The following is a 15,509-nucleotide window of genomic DNA, read 5'->3' on the forward strand; positions in this document are numbered from 1 at the left end:
GAGCATCAAAGAATTTCTGACCATATTTTAAAACTACTATAAATAAATAAATAAATACATACATACATACATACATACATACATATATATATATATAGAGAGAGAGAGAGAGGGGGCACTGAATACAGGAGAGGCTCAAGTATGTCTGACCTCATTTATCTAAAATGGTTCAACTATTTTTCTGTCTCATCCTTTGCTGCATGTCAGCAGATCTTGCATCCATCCAAGCCTTGGAAACAAAAATTTCAGTATCCGTTGTACCCACTCCAACCCAAATTTTGAAACTCTTCCTAGCCTGGAGATATTTCTTAAATCTATAACCACACATTATCAGTTGTATGAAATGGCATCCCTTATGGTAAACACCAAGTTGGATTGAAACCCAGTAGATTCATATTTGTCAAATGAATACATTGATTCCTTCATCCAAGTATGTGCTCATTTCATTAGACGTTCACTGACCATGTATGACATGCAGGGCCCTGCTAAGCTGTAAGACGCACAGAGATGAATAAAACATAATCCCCGTCTTAAAGGGGCTCTCATTTTGCTGGATGTCAATTAATCCCCCATATGAAGCCTCAAGAGGTCTCAAGGGTGAATTTGCCTTAAGCTCTGAAGAGCAGGAGCCCAGCCTCTCCTTCACAGTGATCATTTCTTGAAATTCTGAATCAGTGCCTTAAAGAGGGGACGCCAAATGGTCCTGGTGCAGATGCCTTGGCCAGAACTAGGGTGTCCCCACTTTGGGGCAACCACAAAGCCTGGACTCTCGGGGCCAGACGGAGCGGGCAGGGACCGCCCAAGGTGAGACACTGCAGGAAGTCAGGGGATGGGTCAGAGTGACTGTCTCGCTAGCCCCCTGCTCCCACCTGGCCTTGCGACACACAAGAGGATTGGGTCAAAGGGAAGGTGACGTCCACAAACCCCAACTCCTCCTCCTGCCTTACTCGGCGGCTATTCTTGGAACAGGCGCCCTAGATTTACTCCACGTCACAACAAAAGTTGTCACTTCAGAGCAGGTAGGGGGGGAAGAATCAGATTTTCATTTTAAAGGGCCAACCGAGGTTGTATAACTCCATTTGATGAGCAGATCTGCCGTGTGTCCTTCCCGCGACTGGTTGTCTAGCCTAGATTTGGGCTCCCCCTGTGACGGAGAGCTCCCTCCCGCCTGAGGCTGCTCCCTGCACTGCGGGTCGGCCCTGCCTGTCCGAGGGACCCTCCTAGCCCCGCTGAGACAACCGGCTTCTCTATGATGTCTCCCCATTTGCCTTCATCTTGTCTTCCAGACTCACCTAAGGTGAGTTCAGCTCCCTTTCAACAACAATAACAAGAATGATAATAATAATGGTCATAAAAACTAACATTTCTGAAGGACTACTTTTCAGACCCAGGACTGGGCTTTACCTGTGCTATGTCATTCGTTCCTAAAATAACCCTAGGAGGGAGGTACTCTTACCATCCTCATTTTACAGATGAGGATCTGACGCAGGTATCAGAAAATAAATACCAGTTTCCACCAAGTCTTTATTTTCAAGGCTATGTATCCTCCCCTCTTACCAGCTCTTTCTCTTTTGTCTTGAGAGGTGACACAGTATAGAAGGAAAAGCATAACTGTTTGAGTCAGGCTGATGCAAATTAACACTCCTCCTCTGTCTCTTAAAGGATGCACCACCTTCAACAAGTCACTTAAATATCTGAACCACCGTCCCCCTGTCAGCAGGGTTAACGTATGTGAAGGTCAGGAGAAGAGTTACAGGCTGTGTGTGTGAAGGGCTTGATGGAAAACAGATGCTCAGACAGCGTTACATGGTTCCCTGCCAGTGCCCTGGACACCATCACGACACGGCTGTGTCTGTCAACGCCTTGAATCTATGTCACTCTCCAGGTGTCTTCTGATGGTCTCAGAAGGGACTGACTCCTCCTGGGGACACAACCCGAGATAATGTGTCTTTGGGTGACTGTGTCACACAGGTGATTCATACCGTATTTCCAGGTGACTCGGACCCCAAAGTCTTTCCCTGCTCCGTGCTCTGCTTAGAAGTGACACCCCTATTGTGTTCTTGGGCAGTGGCTCTTTGGGGCCCAGCTGCAAGAATTTCTCTTATCCTAGTAAGACTCTAGCCTACTGAGTCACTTCAGATCCCACACGGTTGCCAAATGTCTCCCTCTCTCTCTGTCTTCAGACCGGTCTTGGATGTGGTGGAAGCTCTCTGTGCCCTCCACCCAGTGAGGAAGCATAGTTCTCCTTCTTCTTCATCTACGGCACCAACTAATCACAAAGTCCTGCCCATTTCTCCTCCTAAGCGATTTTCAATCTGCCAGCTTTTCTCTGTCACCACCTCTCTGGTCCAGGCCTCCGTCACCTCACCCTGGATGATGACAGAATTCTCCTAACATTGGTCACCCTGCTTCTGCTTTTGCTACTGCTTCCACTTGTGCTTCACAAAACAGCCACAGTGAACTTTTAATAAATGCAAATCATGTGACCTCCCCGTTTAAAAACACTCCACGGATACCCAGGGTTCTTCCGGTAAAGACCAAAACCTCCACCAAGACCTGGAGGCCTTTTTCGGTCCGCCTCTGCCTCCTTCTCCAGCGCACTCTCTGGTCACGCGTCCATCTCCCTGAGCTCTAGCTCCATTCAGCTGCACCCTCTATGCTCCCTGTTATAGAAGGGGATCTGGCCATGTCGTCCTCTGCCAGGAGCTCTCCTGCCTCCTCCCTCTGTCCAGTGAATGCCTACACAGCCTTCAGACCCCAGAGTGGTTAAAAGCATGGACTCTGGAGCCAGCTGCCTGGCCCAGCTCTGCATTTGCTGGCTGTGTGGCCTTGGGCAAACAAATCATCACTTAACCTTTCTGGATCTCAGTTTTCTCATCTCTAAAATGGGCATAATAGTAGCAGTATCTAAGAGGGCTGCTATGAAGTTGATATGTAGCGCTTAACAAAGCTCAGTGTCTGGCACAGAGAAACACTATAAAAGCATCAATAATTATTATTACATAGTAACATTTATAATTACTCAGGAGAGCTGTCTGTGAGCCCTCAGAGCCGGTCAGGGACCAGGGTGTGTGTGTGCGGAGGCGGGGACTCTATACTCTCTCAGTGTAGAGATTATCTCATTGCACCAGCCTCTTCCACTAAATTGCAAGCTCCACGAAGGCAGAGCCTTGAGTCCCCCTTTACTCACTTCAGCATCTGTCCCTGTTTGTGACGCTGCCAGGAGATCGGTCAGCATTTGCTGAACATGTGAATGTGCGCTGTTGAACACAGTGGTCGTGACTTTCGGCTGATCATGGCTCTTTAAAAAACTTTTAATTCTTTTTTTTAAATTCTTTTCTTTTTTTGGAGGGGGAAGGGGGGATTAGGTTTATTTACTTATTTTTAGTAGAGGTACCGGGGATTGAACTCAGGGCCTCGTGCATGCTAAACACGCTCTACCACTGAGCTGTGCGCTGCCCCAGTCACGGCGCTTTGATCTGTCTCTTCACCCCTCTGCCCACGCGCACTCCAGAACACGGTCGTTTGGCCGGTTGCAAGTCTTCATGGCGGTTTGGTCACCGGTTTTCCACCACCTATCTAAGGTTATGGGTATAGAAGAAACAGCGCTGGTCTCACCAGTAGGGAAGAACTTGATTCAAATCCCAGGTCAGACACTTGTCTCTTTGGGTCTTTGAAGCAATTCTCCAACCTCATTAAGCTTGATTTTCAGTAAGCTGGGTTAAGGGAGAAAGGGGGAGAGATAATGTTAGCACCTGCCTTAAATAATATGATCACTAAATAAGACGGTAAAAACTGACGTTTATGGAGCCGTCTCCACCTTCCCACCAAGATTCTCAATCTTTTACACAATTCTCCCATTTAGTCCTCACAACCCAGCTGTGAGACAAGTGGTATCATTTCTTCCAGGCTGTAGATGAGGACATGGAAACCCAGAGTCATTGGTATCTTGTTCAAGGTCACACAGGAAGTGGAAAAAACCACATTTGAGCCCAAACTGTGTGGACCCAGAGCCTGAGCTCTTCATCCTCTTCCCTTCAGCCTCCTGCACAGTATGTAAGAGGGGCCCAGTGCGGGTCACACGGTGGCAGGACAGGTGGGGAGACACCTGCAGGAGAGAGTTGCGGATAGTCCTCTGCTAGCAATACACACATTTATTCTCCTCTGTCTCCCGCCATTCCCCACTTACACCCACTGACGTCATCTCAAAATTATCTACTGACATCATCAACTATCCAAGAAGCATCAGGGTCTAATCAAAAAAGAGGTTTTCTAAGAATAGCTCTTGTTTTCTCCACACCACTGGCTAATATTGCCCCCCATCTACACAATCTCATTAGCATTTTTGCTGATTTGAAAGCAAATATAATAACAATAAGAACTCCACTTATTAGCATGCAGCTTGGAGAGTGGCTCATCCTGAATAGTCTGTCTTTTTTCCACATGAGAAGTTTGGAGATTGTTCAGATGAGCCAGATATTACTTGGAGGCAGGAAAGTGGAGAATATCTGAAATCAAAGAAACCCCACAGAGAGTTATCAATGATCTACCTTTTGCTGCTGGGGGTTTGGAATGAGATTAGAAAAGGAAGTGGCATGAATCAAGGAATTGTAGAGCTAGGGACACAGGCTGGGAGATCAGCGAGGGGTTTCAGAGAAAAAGCAGCCCCCAGGCCTCCTATCATTTCTAGTCATTCATGATATACCCAAGGCATTAGCACACATCATTTCTAATCCTCATAAAAACCTTGGGGTGCAGCTTTCTCCTATTTTGTGGGTAAGAGAAGTGGGGTTCAAAGAAGTGGGGGTAACTAGCACAAAATGCCAAAGGTTGTAAAGAGTAGAGGCAGAATTCAAATAGCTGTGTCCCCTGGTTCATTGTCCATGTTGTGTGTGTGTATGTGTGTGTGTGTTTAATTACAGAGCCCATAAACCTCATCTCTTTTTCTCAATGTATTCCTTCTCCTGTATTCTGTCTGTGTCCCCACTCAGTCTCATGGTATTCAATACAAGCTGTAGGCTGACAGCTCTCAATTCATATTTCTAGCCTAGACCTCCCTTGAGAGCTTCAGACGTGTAATTTTTTTTTTTTTGCCTACTTGACATTTCCATTTGGTTGTCTAACTTGGATGTAATCTTAGACTTAACACTCTTCAAACTAAAAACTTGATCTCATCCTAGAGCTCATTTATTTGTCCTGCAGCCCTCCTCATTGCAGTCATTTGTTCCACCATCCTTCAAGCTCAAAACAGAAAGCAGAGAACCATTCTATGACTTTGTTCTCTCAGCTGTACACACACCCATTACACAGCCCCACCCTGCCTTCCTTCCCCATCCACATCACCCCATTCTCATCACCACCACTGCAACAATTGTGGTCTCTTTGCTTCCACTCTTGCCTTCCTCTTCAATCTATTTCCTACTCGTCCCTTGGCATGAATTCCACCTCCTCAAATGGCCTGTAAGGCCCTATGTGATTTAACCTTTGTCTGAATTATATACCCCTTTTCTTCATTGTACTCCAGGCACACTGGCCATCCTTCAGTTCTTTGACTACATCAGCCTTCTTTATGCACTGGACCTTCCACAATCTTCATTTAATCTTTTAAGAGTCTGCTTCTTCTACTTTGTCCCCTGGCTCTTGTTCCCCCTCTAGATTTCCAAGTAAACATCCTCTTCTCAAAAAGACTCTTCCAAACCATTCAATCTACAGTCTGCAAGGCATTTTTCATATGTGATCTGTTTTAATCATTGATTTTTTTTGCCCATTGAATATTCATTAATTATTATTCTTTACAACAACTCAGTGAAATAGGCATGGTTTCCCCTCTTTCATGAGAAAATCTAGTTATGGAGCACCTTAGTAATTTGTCCAGGGTCACAGAGCTAAGAGGTTGTGGAACCAGAACTTGAACCCAAATCATTCTGATTGCAGAACCAACACCCTGTTCACTGCTCTGTGCTCCCGGCCCAGCCCAGCGCTTGGGTGCACAGGAGGTGTTGGATCTAACGTGCTTCTCTCTCTTTTCCTCTGGTTCCTCATTCAGTGACGTGCAGCTTAACTGAATGTGCTCATTACCAGCCTTCTCTGCTCTGTTCATTTCTCTTATGCTAGAAAAAACAAACAAAAAACAAAAACAAGAAACAAAACACTTGGGATTTTTTCAGGGAAACTCAACTTTTTCATAATGGGAGTGTACAGGGAGTGCCCTCCTTTATTTACTAAACAATTCTGAGCTCTTTGTCAGCGCTCTTTCACTTTGTTGCTATTTTTCGAAATGTGCTTCCCTGCAGGACCTTGGACAGAGCCTTCTGGTTCCCATTCCTTTACCACATAGAAAATTTCAATACGGAGCCAGTGCCCCCTTGATGAAGGTCCTTATGCCCAAAGTCTAGTTGGGAGACTGACAAGTAAGCAATTACTACACAGTATGGTAGATGCTATAAAAGTAGGCTGACTGCACAGCTGGCAGAGGGTCAGAGCATCCCGTGGGCCTGACCCCAAACACAGCTCACCGAAGAGATTTGACCAATGATACAACTCTCCTCTGTTCATCTGATACCCAATCCCTGAAGGTCAGCCTGACCAGCCCAAGATAATGGATAGTGTCATTTTGAGACATTCCATGTTTAGTGATCTCAGGACACAAAAATCTGAAGGACAATTCCTGATCAAAGAGCAAGAAAGCGGGATCTTGCCTCCAAATTCTAAGCTCTTCCATTTTAGTTAATCAGGAACCCCCTGCCTTCCTCCTTCTTTCTGTCCTGCCTCCATTTTTCTCTCCCTTCTTTCCTTCTTTTCTCCCTTCCTTTCTTCTTTTCATTGATGTTTATTGAACATCTTCCAAGTCAAACACTAAGCAAGGTTTAAAAACCTCTATGGTGAGTAAAAGGAGCCTCTGTCCCTGCTCTCATGTTTCTGCTCCCACAGAGCTCCCAGTCTAATGGAGAAGACCCAAACAATCTAACTGGCATATAATTGCAAAGTGGGGTAAAACTTCTGAAGGGAAGAACATAGCTATGGACCAGAGAACAGCAAAGCAACGTGATCTAGACCAGGAGATCAGGGAAGTCATCTGTGATGAAGTGAAGGCTGAGCAGGAGTTAACTAAGTGAGAGGGGTGGAGAAGACTGCTTGGATGTGCAAAGGCCCTGTGGAGGAACAGAGCATGGCATTTCCAAGGAAGGGAGAAAAGGAAGTGTGGCTGGAATGTACAACTGCTCTCCATTGAGCACCCTGGCCCACCATGCACGCATTTGGCTGTGCAAAGGATATTGTTCAGGGGAACATGCTAGGAAATGCTTAGGTGGTGATGGTGAGTGTATAAAAATGGTAATGATTGTTGTTTTGAATGGAAAGTGGCCACAGTGAATAGATGGCTCTGTTGACATCTATAAACTGGGAATGATACATAATCTCCATCCCTGTCCATCTAGCCACTTCAAATGCCCTGTGGGGAAAGGAAACAGAATGTGTTGGCAGAGCCACCTGAACTGGGGTTTGTGCCCCGTTCTAGATGAGACCTGGTGATGCAGAGAAGATGTACCTCCCAGCCAGGTAACAAGTCCACGTGGCCCAAAGTTTATCACGTATTGTCTAAATAACTCCCCAGACAGACCCAGGGCACTAACTGAGCATTAGTAGGGGCCAGGTGCTGAATTCCGCCCTTGTGTTTGTGGTTTGGTGTAATTGTTAAGCTAAAGCTACGGTGAAGGTACTGTTATTAACCCAGTTTGCAGACGAGGAGATGAGCCTGGCAGCCCAGTCGCTCTGCACCTCGTGCTCCCAATGTAGCTCCTCCGCGGTGCTGGCCGCTGTGCTGGCCGCTGTGCTGAGTTGCCGTGTGTGTTGTGGGCGTACCTTCTCTTGTCCCTCTTCTGCTCCAATGCATGCAGCTTGGGAGCAAAGCCACATCTCTTTCACCCATCCCTGCCTCCCCAGTACCCACGACAGCACAAACGCTAGAGGCAGTCAGTTAGGAGTTCTGAAGGGGGAGTGACACCATCAAGATGATGGAATAGCAGATTCAGGGCTCTCCCTGACCCCCCGATGCACTGAATGAACAGCTACGGCACCAATCAGTTCCCTCTGAGAGAGATTCAGAGACTACTAGAGAGAGTCCTGCACATGGGAAGACTGGAAAATACATCAAAATGGGTAGGAAAAACTGAGAATAACCTCGCCAAAAACCCCCCTTCCAGGCCCAGCACCCTACAGCCGGGAGGGGGCCCCCAACTCCCAACCTGTCACTGAGGATCAAGGGGTCTGGACACACATCTAGCGCTCCAGGTTTTTTTGGCTGCTACTAGAGGGGCTGGATCCCAACTCGCTTGTCTCTGGAAGCTAGTGGCCCAGGATCACAGAGAACAAAGTCATGGTCTTAAATAGGGCACCGAGCACTTCCTGTGAGTCTTCCCCACACTCCCTCCAGCACGAAAGCCCACTGGCATCAAATTGGCACCTGGGGTGCCTGTTAAAATGTAGATTTCCTGGCCCCCTCTATATGCACTGAATCCGAATCGCTAATTAAGTGCTTACTGAGTGAAGAATTTAAAAAGCTTATTAAATGCTCTCACAGCTGATTCCGAGGCACATGAATCTTAGAGATTGCCCCTAATTCTGTTCTTTTCCTCTTTTCCTCACCAGAACTCTGCATCTGAATCAGTTCATAGCCGACAAGCCGTCCTGAAGCACAGGAGAGAGCGTTTTAATGAGGGATATCATCTGATTTTTATCCTTCCCGGTTAGAAACCTTCAAAAATATCAGAAATTGGGTCCAGCAATGCATCGAAAGATTTCTTTATCGGCTGGCATAGCCCTGTCTACAGATCAGGCTGAACAGTTAGCCAACCCTGGTCCGGCTCTGGGAGTAATTTCCCTTTTTTTACATTTTGGGCTGAATCTTTGAGAGGCTCAGTGGTGGAGTAGAAAGTCATGCCTGAGTTCAATTTCCAGCTTCCCCGTTGCCTAGGTGTGTGATCCCAGCAGTCAATTGCCCAAGCTGAGCCTCAGTTTCCTCATTTGTAAAGCGGAGGTGATAACCAGCTCCCGGACAGTGTGAGGATGAAGGGAAAGAACAGATAAAAGTGCCCAGCACAGCGACTGGGCAGGCGGATGCTTCATAATTCCTGCCGTGTCTTTTTAAAAAATAACATCTATCATTATTTGAATACTTACTGGATATTGGGCTGACACTCTGCCAACTATACATAATAATATTAATCATAATATAATGTTTATATTATGATATATACAAATACATAATATATAATATAAATATATAATATAAATATATTTTACAAATATACAATATATAATACAAATATATACAAATATATAATATATAAAAATATATAATACATAATATAAATACAAATATATAATATAAATACATATATTATGTATAGTAACTATAATAACATATTATATATTTGTGTGTTTATATAGAGAGAGACAGAATAATACCTTTATGGGTAAGACTTCAATATCCATATTTTACACATAAGAAAACTGTAGTCTGAGAGGTTCAGTAACTTGTTTATGGGCACAGAGCAAATGAGGAGCAGAGCAGGGACCTTGGTGTCGGCAGTCAGTGCTCTTGCTCTTGACAAAGGGGAAGACACTGTCTTCACCCTTGCTGTCTTTCTCTTAGGGTAGAGTTCAGAGAAGAAATAATAACTGTCGGTCTAGAGTGTTGGTCCCGATCTGGCTTTGCTTTGCGAGAGACGTCCTGTTTATTGAAGAGAATAACCTCCCCCACCCCCACCCAAGCAGCTGCCACGCCCTCATCTCTTGCTGTCTTCGCCGGATGCTTCCTGGAGACATATTGCTTAAGACACTCGTTCTTAGACCCACTTTCACCATAGCATCTTCTGAGGAACTTAAAAAAAAGGACCTATCCTGGCCCCAGTCAGATCCCTGAGCGTGGCACCCAGGCGTCAGCATTGCTTACAGCTCCTCAGGCGGCTTCGATGTGCGTACGGGGTTAGCGCTTGTTTAGAGCTTTCTAGCTCAGTCTTCTAACAGATCCCAGCTCAGCTGTGACAGCATCACTTGCAGGAAGTTCCTTAGGCTTTTTAAAATGAGACTTCGGGAACGAGTTTATGGGATGGGGGGGTGCCTTTATTAACCCTAAATTATTGAAAACACCCTTGCTTTATTGCAGAAATAGAAAGGAATCCCCAGTTTCCATTTTCTCAGCAAATCTCAAGCGAGCATCTTCTGGGCACGGGGTTGTGCTGGGGCCCCCAGGGCAGAGGGGGTGTGGTATAACAACACTGATTTGGGGTCAGACAGTTCCAGTTACTGGTCCCATGGCCTTGGGCAATTTACTTACCCTCTCAGAGCCTCGCGTCCCTCTTCTAGAAAATGCAGCTCATAACGTGTACTTTGTTAAATTGTAGAGATTTGAAGCCATATTAAGAAAAAGTAAATTGGACTGTGCTCGGCACATAGCAAGTGCTCGATAAATAGGAATTACGAATAGAAATAGTTATCTGTTAAACAGAGATACAGTTCAATGATAGAGATTGCTGTTTTGTAGATCAAAAACAATCGTCATTAATGTCTTGTGGTTCAGCCCCACCCAGTGTGCTGCGGTTCCCACGGAATAAGATGTTCAGTCCTAACAATGGCCTTTTATCTCCCCATTTCATAAACGAGAATACTGAGTCCTTGTGGGGTTAAAAAATCTCCCAGGGCCACAAGTAGTAAATGGTGGTGTCGGCCTGGAACTCATCTCCCCAAAATTCCCACACTGAGTCCTCATCCTTCAGGTTTTAACTAAGCCGCTTCTGCAGAGAGTTCTGCCCTGACCCCTACAGCCCTCCTCCGACCCTCGGTCACCGCCCTGCTTGGTTTTTCTCACATCGCTCATTCCCATCTGCTGTGTTCTTGCCCATACGTTGTTCCTCCTGCTCAACCTAACTTGAAACCTTATGAAACTGAGGTGGGAAGCCCCATGAAAAAGATGGCAGGACCCCCCAGGCAGGGCCACTACCCTCCTGCCAGCACCATTTGGTTCCCTGGCCCAGAGGCATTATTTTGCTTTTTGCCTCTGAAAGGGCTGACTGCTAGGAAAGTGGAACTTACCCCTAAGATTCTATTGGTTCCCTGAGCTAACTCCTGATTGGTACATTTGTAGTGCTTCATTTGCATGAAGCTCATTCCTGATTGGCCCATTTCCTTCACTCCTGATTGGTTCATTTCCCTCACTCCTGATTGGTCTATTTCCCACACTGGCTGATTGGTCCATTTCTACAAAGCTTGCTCCTAACTTGTCACCTTTGTTATACCTTATTTGCATATGATGTCGCAAAATGTTGCAAAGTCTAGACTGGTAGTCTATAAAAGCTGGTGTTTTTCGAGTGTTAACTCCTCTGGTCCCGCTGGCGTAATAAACCTGAGTTCTCCAACCTTCCGAGCGCTGCTTGGTCTCATGTCCGGATCCAGGTTGCTGTCACAACTGAGCTGTAACACTGAGCTGTAACACACTTTTCTGCAACAAAAGCAAGGATCCTCTCTTAGTGACTGCTATGGACCCAGCACCTAAAATAGTGCCTGGCACACAGTAGGTGCATAATCCATGTGTGACATAAACAAGGAGCCAGAGAGTCTTATTCAAGTTCTTAGCTGCTGTATTTTATCACTGCTTTTGCATGGTTGTTATTAAGGTCTTATCACTTTAAGATGTGATGCTTTGTTAATTGTTTCCTAGATAAACTAGAGTTCAAGGCCTGGAGGGAGAAGTTGGGGAAGGATAATCTGCCTTCCTCAGGATGGGGTCTGTTTTCCTGCCTCCTCGATCGAACACATATGCATTCACTGATGTGCATGGTTGGAGACAGACACACTATCCATAGCTTACGTTGTTTCCTCCAGAGTGGGGGTGGGGGGATCATAAACTCCCAGGCGGAAAACCATGACGACCATTCTCTGGTTCTAATAAAAGTTGGATGATTCAGTGTCTTGAATGACTACAGCCAAATTGAGTCTGATCACATTCATTTTTAAAAGGCCACGTTTCAGCTCCATCATTTGATAGGAATAACCGCTCTGGAGGTCAGTCTCAGCATCATTTCACACAGGTGATCAGGAATGCAGGGCAGACCTTCGCAGACTTGTCTGCCACTGGGGGTGAAGTGTGAGGGCGACCTACCCCTCTAGCAGCAGGATCCTGTGCCTGTGCGCTCACCGCTTCTGTCAGAGAACCCTGTGAAAAATCGCAAATGGTCCCTGGCCGAGTGTTTTCCAGCATCTTCAGATATCCTTCTCTCCACAGGCTGGGATCTTTGACTCTCCAGCTGCGGGCTCTCTAGGTAAAGAGATCTACAATAGCAAAAAGACGATTGATTGTCTGCAGCGTCAGACATTTAAGTCTGATTGTTGGCTCTGCCTCTTTCTAGCCGTGTGACCTTGGATAAATTGCTTAACCTATCTGAGCTCTGAGTATCAATGTTTAGCAGGAAAAAGTATCCTTGAAGTCCTCCTAGAAAGAGAGGCTAGAATCAGATGTCATAGGTGCCACTTCCTGAGCTCATGCATTATCAGAACAGCCCAGGTTCAGTGGGTCTAAGAATAACCAGTTAGTGCCATCGTGTGGGCTACAAATAAAGTTGTAATCTTCTTTATCTCCTTTTCTACGATATTTATACCACACTGCAATATATCTTCTTTTGAGTTAGTTAGAAATACAGTTTTTCAAAGAAGACAATAAAAATCACCCCAAATCTAATGAACCAGTGCTATTATGTGGGAGTGTTTCCTACCTGATGTTTTTCTGTGAAGACATAAAGGGGAGAATTTTAAGATCTGGCCATGAATTTCCTTTAGGGTCTGAAATAATGCTTTGGGGAGCCATTGGGTATAGACGATGAGCTGATGGATGTTGGTGTGGTTCAGAGAAAGAGGGAGAGAGGGAGAGGGGGAGAGAGAGAGCTGCTCCTGTTTAGAAGAATGAAAAAAAGGAGGACATAGCTCTTCTCATGAGAGAGAGAGGTAAAGAGAAGGAAAAGGAGAGGCGTGAGACATCACCAAGGCTGTGTGAGGCTCTGGGCTAGTAGAAATTTGGGAGAGAAGCTAGACATTCGCATGAAAAGGAATCCATAAGACTCAATTTCACCTTGTTGATTTTCTTTGTATTCATTCAACTTTATTATACTCATGAATGCTTTGTATCTGTGCCTGTGCATGGGTGTGTGTGATTTTGTACTTCAGGAAAGCCTGGCTGTCAGTCACACTGGTTCAGTGGAGGCTAGAACAGAGGCAGCCGAGATCATCAGGACCCTAAAGTCACAGGTGACCTCAAGACCCTAACAACCACACCACCCCACCACCCCACCACACACAGATAATTAACTGAAAACTTGGACTTCCATGGGAAGCGAAACCGCATGCCCAAGGTCATCTTACCTCAATTCCAAGGGGAAAGAGGATATGCGTGTGTATATGAGAAGGAGGATGCTTTGGGCTGGCCAGACACACCGCTGGTTGCAAGCAGCAATTTCCTTACACCACGCCCCCTCCTTGCCACTGCAGACTCCGCATTCACTGATGTACATGGCCATTGTATTTTGTAGCTGAGGGAGAAAGAAGGCATTTTGGTTAAGAAGGATTGGGGAAAGACTGATGGAGCTCGGACCGAACTTCCTTGTTAGGTGAGGCTGCTGGTTTCAATGCATGGAAATATAACTTAAACTTGCATAAACTGAGAGAGAACTGTATTGGTTCACGTAACTGAATAACTCAATAATGTTTGGCTTCAGGCATGGCTGGATCCAGGTGCTTAGGTACTGTCATCTCCCTCCACCTCTTGTCCTCTGTTTCCTCTGTGTTGGCTCCATTTTTAGGTGTAATTTCCATATGAGGTAATAAGATGCCACCAAGAATTCCAGCCTTTCATTCTATCCTTTCAACAACAACCTGAAACAGAGTTTCTCTTTCCCAAGAATCATAGCTAGGGTCCCGGGGATAACCCTCAGTGGCTCTGACTAACTTCATTAAATCCATCAATATGACAAAAGATAGAATGAGTATTATTGGGAAGATGATTTTCCCAAAGGAAATTTAGGGTCCTGGGAGTCACGGAGGACTCAAAGCTGGGCAAGAAGAAACCACAATGTCTGCTTCTGCTCTAGTTCCCTGGATTAATCTTGGTCCTTTTCATTCAAGTCTGAAAGCCATTCTCTCCACCTCCCCAAGACCTAAGCCTCTTTCTTGACTCTCTTTCACACAGATGCAAAGAAAAAAGGACTCCCAACCAGCAGCAACAAAGAAAGAGTGTGATTCAAACATCCTGTCCAACTCTTCACCCCATCACCACCCCTCCCCGTGGACTGACTCTGAGTGCAGACCCGAGAGTCGATCTCTCACAAGAGTGGGATCTCAGCCTCTTAGGATTGGAGAAAGGGGTGGGGAAAGGGCATGAGGCTCCAGCTGAGTGGGGAGGTTCACCACTCCTTAGCTGGAAGTAAAACCTGCGAGCGGGAGGACCGAAACATGGAAGCTTTGTTGTTGCCCTGGGGCTGCAGGTATCTGCGCTCTAAGAGTTTTTACTGTGGTTAATGGAACCCAGGCAGCAGAAAGAGGAGGAAGAGAAAAGATCCTTGGATTTTTTGCAGACTCTGAGCGTCTCGGGAGCAGGTGAAGTCAGTGGCTTTCTTTACAGAATTTCTACCAGTCAGACAAAGATGATCTCACCCGTGGGAATTAGGAAAGTGGGAGCGGTGTGCCCACTGGTAACGGGCAAACATGAGTCCAGGATTTCCTTATCTCTAACTTGTGTGCATGCTAGATTGATTTCAAAAGTTGACTTGTAGCAACGTGGATGGACTTAGAAGGCATTCTGCCTAGTGAAGTAAGTCAGACAGAGAAGGGCAAATACTGTGTGGTATCACTTACATGTGGAATCTAAATAATACAACAAACCGGTGAATATAATTTAAAAAAAGAAGCCAACACACAGATATAGAGAACAAACTGGTGGTTCCCAGTGGGGTGAGGGAAGCAGGGAGGGGCAACTGTAGAGGTAGGGGGCTACCAGGTACAAACGATTTTTAAAAAGTCAATGATTGTCCTAGGAAATCAATTCATTTTCTTCTTACAGGGAGTCCCATGGCTATGTTTGGTTAAAAATAAAAACAAGCAACTATGACAGCTGAGGACTGAGTGAACAAGTTAATGAATAGACAGATAATGCAGAAGACTAAAAGGTTACTGTTTCGATGCATGCTTACTGGATGGTTTACCTGGCGAGATGGACAACAACAGCATATTCATGTTAAATAAAACTATATGATCTTAAAAAAAAGTGTCTCCAAGTGTTCATCACTCTTGGCATCCATAACTTTGCCGTTTCTCTGAAGGAGAGGCGGGGTCTGCTTCCTCCCCCTTTGAACGTGGGCTAGCCCCAGGATTCGCTTTAGTCAATAGTGTGCCTTGGAGGTAAGAGCAGTGCCAGTTCCCAGCTGCGGTCTCAGGAGGTCTTGTGTGTTTCTGCCATTGCTCTTGGA

General features: G+C 45.7%; 1 long non-coding RNA gene across 3 annotated transcripts; it reads left to right on the plus strand.

Moving 5' to 3' along the window:
• The first annotated feature begins 3,509 nt into the window (after positions 1-3,509).
• On the plus strand, positions 3,510-15,296 carry LOC140686911 (uncharacterized). Of its 3 annotated transcripts, none has more exons than XR_012060917.1 (4): positions 3,510-3,648; positions 7,437-7,557; positions 8,647-8,743; positions 15,104-15,296. It is a non-coding gene; the product is annotated as an uncharacterized lncRNA (long non-coding RNA). The 3 variants fall into 3 exon arrangements; XR_012060915.1 differs by lacking the exon at positions 15,104-15,296 and adding an exon at positions 14,234-14,922; XR_012060916.1 differs by lacking the exon at positions 15,104-15,296 and having other exon boundaries at positions 3,512-3,648; positions 8,647-9,176.
• Positions 15,297-15,509: the final 213 nt, after the last annotated feature.

This window comes from Vicugna pacos, chromosome 18 (genome assembly GCF_048564905.1).
Source record: "Vicugna pacos chromosome 18, VicPac4, whole genome shotgun sequence".
Lineage (NCBI taxonomy): Eukaryota > Metazoa > Chordata > Mammalia > Artiodactyla > Camelidae > Vicugna > Vicugna pacos.